Source organism: Morone saxatilis, unplaced genomic scaffold (genome assembly GCF_004916995.1).
Source record: "Morone saxatilis isolate NCDOM2014 unplaced genomic scaffold, NCSU_SB_2.0 Contig16, whole genome shotgun sequence".
NCBI classification, from domain to species: domain Eukaryota; kingdom Metazoa; phylum Chordata; class Actinopteri; family Moronidae; genus Morone; species Morone saxatilis.
Genome location: NW_023339718.1, coordinates 9,545,123 through 9,554,613, shown reverse-complemented (window position 1 = coordinate 9,554,613; position 9,491 = coordinate 9,545,123).

The window sequence follows — 9,491 nt, the reverse complement described above, 5'->3', positions numbered from 1 at the left end:
GTGCGTGCGTGTGAGTGACGGTCGTCTGTTTGTTTCCTGACTCTAATAATTATTTGTTCAGCTTAAGGGCAAAGATATTCTTTCTCTGTCTCCCATTCGCAAAGGGAAAGTGTGGGGGTAATGGCAATTATACTAATAATAATAATCTTAAAGACCTCTCTCCAAGTCATAAGGGGCGCATCGTCGCGGAGAGAGCCATTAAAATCAATTAGCGAGGCCTATTGTTTTCAGTGGAAAATTAAACTAGTTTAGGACTGTTGTGCATAAGCTGTAAGCCTTACTTGTATAATGGGGAATTATTTAGAGGGAAAATACGACACATATTTCCGTTTCTCCATAAAAGAGCGAGAATGCAGGGGCATTAATGGATCAAAGCTGCAGTGAGTCCGCGGTTGCCTTCCAAGAGTTATCTCAGACAGCTCAGGTAAAACTATATCATTATTATTCATCACAGCGGCAAACTTAGTATACTGCATAAAACTTTCAGCCTTGCATTCTTCTCAAACTCTCCCTAAACAACAACAATGAGAAAACTATAACCAGAACAATCTGAATAATGATGGTGCATATGCTTTGTAAGTTTGTGTAGTTTCTTTCTTTTGCCCAAACTTAGTGAATTATTTCACATTGTACACCAGTGTTGAGCTTCATGGTCATATCATATTGTAAATGGGAATGTTACAGGGGTTGGACAAAATGACAGGAATATCTGACAGTACAATGAAATCCAAATTGCAATACTTAACATTTTCTAGCTATCATCTGAACTGTGAGAGAGGTCTTAATAAAATACTGTAGTTTGTGGTGCTGTTGCATTAGACTGCACTGTATTGTAAATTATTCCTTTAATTTTATAAAACTTTAAACATTTTGGTCTTTTCTGCTTCATTAATTTTACTGAGGAAGGTTAGTCATCAACAGCACCGATAGACCTGTAGAATATTCTGAACACATTTTATCACTTTTTCAACCTGAATTTTGACTCTACAGGTTTTTCAATAGTGTTTCCTAACTGTGAGTTGGACAGGTCTGACATCTGGAGTGGAAAATGACTGGTAGTAAAGAAAACACATGTTGATATTTCACTTTTTCCAAATTAATTAAAAAGTTTTTGTGGTCATTTTGGCACTCATTGAAAAATACACTGATGCCAGTAGACTGATTACACAGGTAAGACCTGAGGAGCAACAGAATGACATTTGGGCTGAGCAGTGATATTTCTGTCCTGCTCGATCATCTGCTCTCTGTCTTTCTCTCTGTCTTTTTCAACATTACCACCCACACACACACACACACACACACACACACACACAAACTCACGTTTGCATCACTTCAGAGGACATTACACTGACTTACATACATTTACTTACCCTAACCTAAACCCAGCCTTAAATCAAGTCTTCACCATAAAATGTAATGATTTTTACTATGATGACCTGCGTTCTGACCCCAAAAGGAGAGAAATTCCTCACAATTGTTAACAGATTTAGGTCCCCACAACATGAGAAATGCATGTCCACACACACAAACTTCATCACCAACAAGCAACATTGAGAGCAATTTGCAGTGTGATTAAAGTAACAGGGGGAACTTTAGTATTTTTTTGTGAAAAAAAAAGGACCATAGGCTGTCATACTAATAGGATCCTTGCATATGTCATCATAATTCACACGCCTGTCCTTCCTTAAGATAGCTCTAAGCTACAGTTTTTGGATTTTCTGTAGCTTAATTTAAGAGGTACATAAAAAGAGGTTCTTCTGTTCTGTATATTCTCACTGAATACAGTGTTAACACATTTTAAAGGTTTGTAGCCCATATTCATAACATCCTCATATACTGTCAAAGAGCTCTCACCAACCAACCACCTACTAAACTGAACTTCGCTGAGGTGAACTATTGATCCTCTTTGGATGATACTCATACTGACGCCCTCTTATCTTTTGTCAGCCACAAGAGTAAACTTATAGCAGGTTTCCCTCTATAGTTTTCCTGTTCAAATGCACATAGCTGTGAGGCTTCTTCCACTCGGAGTATCCATTTGACCTAACTAGCCATCATAATACTGCAATAGACTGCAGCTGCAAAAAGACCATACTGAGGTATATTCCTCTCCATCATCTGTCAGAACAATCACTCGCTGTCAGCTGCTCTGTTCACAGCAGTCACTGATCAATATGAGAATCCATACAGAAACTTACTTCAGATATCAAAGGAAAACCTTAAATCTCATGTACCCAAAACCCTAAAGTACCCTAAACCTTAATCTATTAAGGAATTCTTCAACAATTGACAATGGATTTTTAATGTATAGATGTGCTTACTTTTTGGTTTCGTAGTTTTCTTGTCATCTATATCTGGCCAAACAGTAGATGAAGAGATGTAGTCTCATATTATCAGCACAACACACAACAGTTACTGTTGTTAAGCTGAACATTTTAACTCAAACATCAGCAACTTTTGTGTAAGTCCATTACAGGGGCTTTCTATATGACTCAGTACTGTACATGAACACTGAAGAATCACACAGGAAAACAAAGGGATAGATTTGTCTGATTATTTAATATTTATTAAATCACATCTAAAGGACATAATGTATTTTGCATCAGGAACATGACATGACACTTATTTCAAATGGAAAATGTTTTGCTCTGCAATAAGTATCAATAGTGCTTTTGCTTTTTCTGCTTGGCCTAATATTGACAGTTCTATTTAACAAGTTAACGAGTTTATTAAAAAGTAAAATAAAATAAAAAAAATTACAAATTGAAAGGAAAAATGAAGAAAGCCACAAACATTAACGGTTGGATTAATTGTTCTGGTGCAATAGGTGGAGACATGTTTCAGAAAAGGTACTGTACACATAATGACTTTGTAAAAATAAAAAATAAATACATATATAAATGTACTATCACTTTATCCTCACTCTGTATTACTTAAAAAATCAATGAGGGTTTAATTTTGACGATTGATCGGAAGTTATTGATTATGTCTTGACTCTGGTCTGAGAGTAGAGAGAAGACCTGAGAAGACCTTTTAACTTCCCACTACTGCAGCCTCCATTACTGTAAGACAAGAGTATCACTGCCTTCACCACAAATGGGAAACCATGACATCTTTTAGAGATGCTCATATTGCATACTGCAGAGAAAGGAGTTATGCTACGTTGGATTCCAACAAATGTGGTACTAAACTAAAAGCCATGGACAGTTACCATAAAAAGGCACACACTCAGAACAGAAGTCACAAAGTATTGTATAATGGTTAAATTTACATTAAAGACCTGCCCTGCCCTGATTGGTTGCCTTTGTTGGATTGGCTGGTTAGGTTTAGGTTTACACAAAATGCATTCGATGACCACATTTTTCAAATTTCATTAACTGTTTTCTCACCCAATCTCTACTGTATATTGTGCCCATGATTACATACTATTGTCAAAACAATTCAATTCAGTATAACACAAAGTTACTGCAATTTGCTACATTCTGCTACATCCACATCTAAAAAGAATTAAATATGTAAAATCCTAATTGGACATACAATACTGAGCACCAGTTCTGACCTCACAAACAACTTGTGCAAGGTGAGTAAAAGTGATGCAGAATCCAGAACGTTTTGTAATTGTATGGGATGATGTGGCGTTTTACTGTTCTCTTCCAGTCACAAAGTGGTTTACACCACCATCCCAGGAGGGGGCCACTTCCTTACACAATATTCCCCATTCTGCAACCCCAGAGAGGAATTAATTTCCTCATGCTTGGGGGTGGAAAGTCTACGACGGCCAGCCACATGATCAGATGTCACCCTTGGGACACAATGAATGCTGGGTGTGTCAGGGATTCTTTCCCAGGTGTATTTCCCAGTGGATGAGAACTTGTGGTCAAATGCAGATGATAAGGTGACTAGCACTGCTGTCTTTCTGTAGCTATCCTTGTGTTTAGTGAATATTTTTTACAGAATTACTTATTACTAATTACTTATTACTAATTGCTCTGTGGCAAATAATGAAGGGCTACTGAATCATATTGCTGCATTTCTTTTTTTAAACTATTTTAATATTTGTTTTATTGCCTTTAATCGATAGCGACAGGAAAGGGAAAAGGAAGGGTATGACATGGAGCAAAGGGCCTCAGGTTGGATTCAAATCCTGGGCTGTTGCAGCAGGGACCCAGCCTTGGTACATGGGGCACCAGCTCTACCAGATGATCTATCAAGGCTCTCCATACGGCTGCACTTCTGATTAATGTCTGTGACATAAGGTAGCAAATGTCCCTATTTTGGTACAAGAGTTGATCCTGAGATGTTTATGAAATGTTTTGGTTACATTAGTGCAACTGTAGTGTCAAGCTGCATATTGGTACACAGGGCTGTGATAACAGTTTTGAATAAGTGAACTATAAAGAAGTGTATTAATGTGTTACTGATTGGAAAAAAACTGTATCATCCTATTTCTGTTACTCTTTTCAGGGCCACCATGTACTTCACTTGTGTAATTTCATTTCAAGCCCACATCCCCAGATGCCCCAAAGCTCCAGGTTCACCACATTGGTTTTGGTAATTTGATTAACATCAGCAGACCTGTGCCATAATCTAAATTTAAGACTTTTATTGTTTTTAGTTTATGTCGTGCTTTATCACAATGACTCATGGAAACCTTGGCAGCAGGTAGCATTACTCCAGGATATGAGTACTGGTTGGTAGCCTACATATACTGTATAATGCATATAATGGGTGGTCAACAGGGGCCCAACAAATGTTTGTAGGTTTATTTCAGCCACGCACATAGATAGATAGATAGATAGGATACGATAGATACAGATAGATAGATAGATAGAGAGAGAGAGAAGAGAGAGAGAGAGAGAGAGAGACTAAACATAAATCCAGTGGCACCCTGACCCAATGATAAATGACTTGTCCATTTTGAATATTAAAGTTTCAGGGCTGGCCGCCTTTCCATTGTGTGTGTGTGTGTGTGTGTGTGTGTGTGAGAGAGAGAGAGTTTCTTCTTCGGTATTCTCTGTTTTCTCCATAGTTGTTACTCACACGGTCCATCTTTCAGATTAATTGAAAGTGCCTTCCTGTCACACACCATTAGAAGGCACCGCAGTGCATTTTGATTTCTGGCCTGTGGTTTTTAATCATATTGCGGCAAAACAGAAAAAACCCGTTCGCACCCAAATGTTTCGCTGTGCACCAGAAGGCGCTGATACCAACACCAGAGCCACCTGCCAATTGCGGCTGCTGCCCGTGGTGCCTGGAAGGGCTCTGCTATTTATTATCCGGCCACTTTTTTGTTTTCATCTGTGGACGCTGAGGCTATGTAGCTAACGGGATAGGATCGTGTGTGTGTGTGTGTGTGTGTGCCGGAGGGGTGGGGCCAGGATGGAGGTGGGGTGGGCGCGCGCGCGCGCGCTGGGGGGTGCTCCCAGCCCGCAGGGAGCCGCGGTTGAATCACGGCGCCGTGCATGGTTCCCGAGCGCGCCTGCCGTCTGGAGCGGAAAACGGATCTCCCTCTTCCCTGCCGTCACACCCACCTGGCTCGTGCTGTGGGTTCACCCCGTAGAGAAGGGGAGGACCGTCGGCACACACAGCAGCAGAGAGTGCTGCAGTGCGAGCGCAGCGGGGGGACTCGGAAGCAGATAGGAGGAAAAAAAAAAACACACACACACACACACAGACACACACACACACACATATCAGCAGCCTTATTGTCGAAACTTGGTCTATGGAGAGATCTGCAGCGACACCGTAGCGACGCAGGCCGACATGGAAGAGTATTTGCGGAGGGTCCAGAGCAGACTCGGGGTGAGTTGAGAGCCTTTCAGCGGCGTTAAAACCAGGTTGTGGGTGTAATGAATGAGACCATGTCGGGAAGGATGATACCGCTGTGCTACAGGCTGCGTTCCTGTTGCTGAAACAAGCTCACGGCAAAGCCTCTCACGTCCCTTTCGGTCCCCCAAGCACCTGTAGATCGACAGTATGCCAGTACAGGAGGGGGGAGGGAGGGAAGACGTGTTTGGCCCCGTACAATAAGCTCGTTGTGTTTACAGGAGCATCAGTGTGTGAATTTGAATGAGGAGCTGATTTCTAATGAGGGGGAGGCGTGACATCAACAAGTTTAGCCAGAGGCTGTCCTTCCCTGCTATCTGGTTGCTCTGCAGATACTGACTCATAATTTGCATTTGATCCAGGACTGAATGTCTGTTCACACATTAAAAAAAAGCCTCATGTAAATACTAAACAACCTAATTTATATAGACTAAATGACTGTGGAGCCTTTGGAGGCGCACATACACTGCGTGTTGTTATAGATCATGGATATGTGGTTCTATCCTTCTAACATTTCTGTATACAGTCTTGGCCTGTGCACATTTAGTGTGCCAGGAGTGCCCTGCAACACTTGCACAGACGGTCACATCAGGGAGCCTTTCATGGATGGTGCACATGCCTTGAGGCTATGGGCTATAGAGCCCCTAAAACTGCTCTTTCTACATGTGCTTGTTTGAATGGCATAACCATATTATCAGCTGCAGTGCATGGCCATGACATAGCCTCTTACAGAGGTTCTGAGCAGTGAGCACATATATTCTCACCTCCAGAGTATTTGTGATGACTCAGTGCCCAGTTGATATTGGCACTGCTACACTTTAAGCATCTTGGCATTTATGTGTTGGCTGAGTTTAACACCTTGTGTTTCATTTACATCTCCTTCTGTTGGCCACTGAAGAGCACACACACACACACACACACACACACACACACAGTGGTAATGATTTGGCTGTTTTGGTTATTGAGTCATCTTGGTCCTGTTTTTCATGCATTACAAAAGATCATCAGATATAGAAAATATGTATTCATATGTGTTTGTACATTCACATGTGATTCACTAAACTGGATATCAATTTCTTAGAATGCAATCAACAGTCACATTCAGTTTACGCCATCTAGCAATTCCCACTTTCCGCAATCCATGTCATCCTGTTTTGGAGCATTTGATATCACAGGATTTTCATCAGTTTGCCCAGTTGTCATAAAATAGACCTTTCTCACAACAGCCATATTGGGAGGTAGTAGGGTAATCACAGATGTTACCAATGATATTAATTATGATTCTGTTCCATTTAGTGTGGCAGAGCTAATAGCAGCACCCTGACTCTGACAAAAGTCCATTTAGTAGTAGTTTTCTAAGAGCTTCCGATAATATCACATGATCTCCATGTGTATGTGCAATCTCTATGCCCCTTAGACTGTTACATGTATTGTACTGTCAGAGCATGTCAAAGTTCAGATTAATATTTCATAGAAAGTACAAAGTACACAATTTAGGTGATAACATATGCTGTAAGTTAGTGTTCATGTACAAAAGCTGGTAGTAAAATGCACTTTCCAAGCTGTGAAATTCTCAAGTAGAACATAGTGTACATGAACATAAACACGAACAAAATGATTTTTTGTTAAAGGGAGAGTGCTTGTGTTCATACGTACACCAATATGCTGTTACTACATGTCATATGTTGTTGATATGATCCAGGGTACATGCTTGTATTTGCTTTATTGTCTTAATTAATTATATTTTCAGCCATGCTACAGTATTCAGAATATTCAGTTTATTCATGTAAACAGGTGTCTGTCAGCACAATACAAACATGCATATGAACAGCCTGTCTGGAAGGAAATTTAAAGAGGATAAGAGCTTTTATCTGGGATGTACTCCACATAAACGTAGGGAAAGCTGAGGAGAAGAAAAGATCAAAGAAGCAAATCCGCAGATCAGAGCACAGCAGGGTAATTGAGTGATAAGGAGGGCAACTGATGAGTGTCATGGAGTTTGCAGATAAAGTGTAACATGTCATGATTATCAACCATTTCTCTCTTGCGCACACCACCCCCGTGCACACAGACGCACTTTATCTCTCCTAGCTCTCCAATATAAACTTTGACGGTTTGCTCTTTTGCTGACTACTCTCTCTCTGTCATCCCCCCCCCTCTCTCGACTCTGGATGGCTACCGTCCAGAACATCCATACCTCTAATTGGCCTGGCTCTTAGTGCCTACTGATTTCTCACTCAGTTTTTCTCTGTATGGCTATACCTCCTTTACTCTCCCATCATTTGGCATAGAGATGAAGCAATGTGCTGAGTGGACTTCCAGCATCTGTCCTTCACACACACAGACACACATACACAAACACACACATATATACAAACATACACACAGACACACACCAGAAAAGGTTTTTTGGACCACTTTGAGTCTGGCTATGGCTTTGCACTTGGAATTTAAAAATTCCAATATTATTAAAAAATATTAATACTTAAAAAGAATGGGTCATTTTCAAACACTATGTGTGTCTCGGAATATTTGTTACTATTCGTCCCAATAAATGTTTACTTCAGTACATAATAGTTGAGACGTAAAATGAATTGCTAGGTAAAAGAGGTCCAAATTGCCAACACTGCCTTTTCTAGGCACTCCTGCTGTAAAAAGGAAGGTTGGCTTTGGAAAGTGCAATCATTTTAAAAGCATTTATTAGCATGACTGAACGGAAGGAAAAGTAAAAAAAAAAAAACATCTTTCATAAGTTAATGAAGTACTCTTTTAAAGTATTTACTATTTTCTTTATCCAAATATTCATGGTTCACTTACATATTTCACACAAATCAATAAGTGTCTGCTTCTTTTTTTCTTGTACAAATGGTGTATATTTTACTGCAAGGTATGGATTAGATCTAATCAAAATGAAAAAATGCATGGATGTAAATGATGGTATTGTGGCTTAATGGCACTAAACAAGAAGAACTTGCCTTTCATTCTCAGCATAGGTCCTTCCTGTGTGGAGTTTTTGTATTCTACTTGTGTTAAGAGGGTTTCCTCTGGGTGCTTCACTTTTGTCTCACACTCCATAGACATGCAGTTCAGCTAAAACTGAGACTCCCATAGATAGAATTAGTAGAGATGTCTGTGTGCAAAATACTGGTTACTTGTTCCAAGTGTTTCTTTGACTTCAGTGTAATGTGCTTCAGCAGGCTGCAGTGGCTCCAGTGGTTTTAAACACCACAAATGCAAACATTTACTGTTTCAATATACCGTTAAAGGTTGTATTTACCTGCCCCACAGATTTTATTCGAGGAGTGATTACTGTAAGCGAGTAAATCTCCTCATTTCAGAGCGATATTTGGCTGAAAATATACATTGAGAAAGATGGACATCAGAAGCAGATTCATAAGAGAGCAGAGGAGAGGAGAGGAGAGGGGTTGAATGTGGTGAGACAGGGAGATAGAGCTCAGAGGGAGAGCACTCAGATTGAAGGATATCAGATGGCCAATGCATGCTCGTGCACACACGCACAAACACACACCGATGTTCTCCCACTGCAGTATAACAGACACTGAGTGGCCTTTTCTCCTGCTAATGCATCGCTTCCTTTCTATCTAGTATTGATTTTTTTTCTCTCCCTCCTATGAAGGAGCTGGCTGCAGAATACCCCCCCCCCC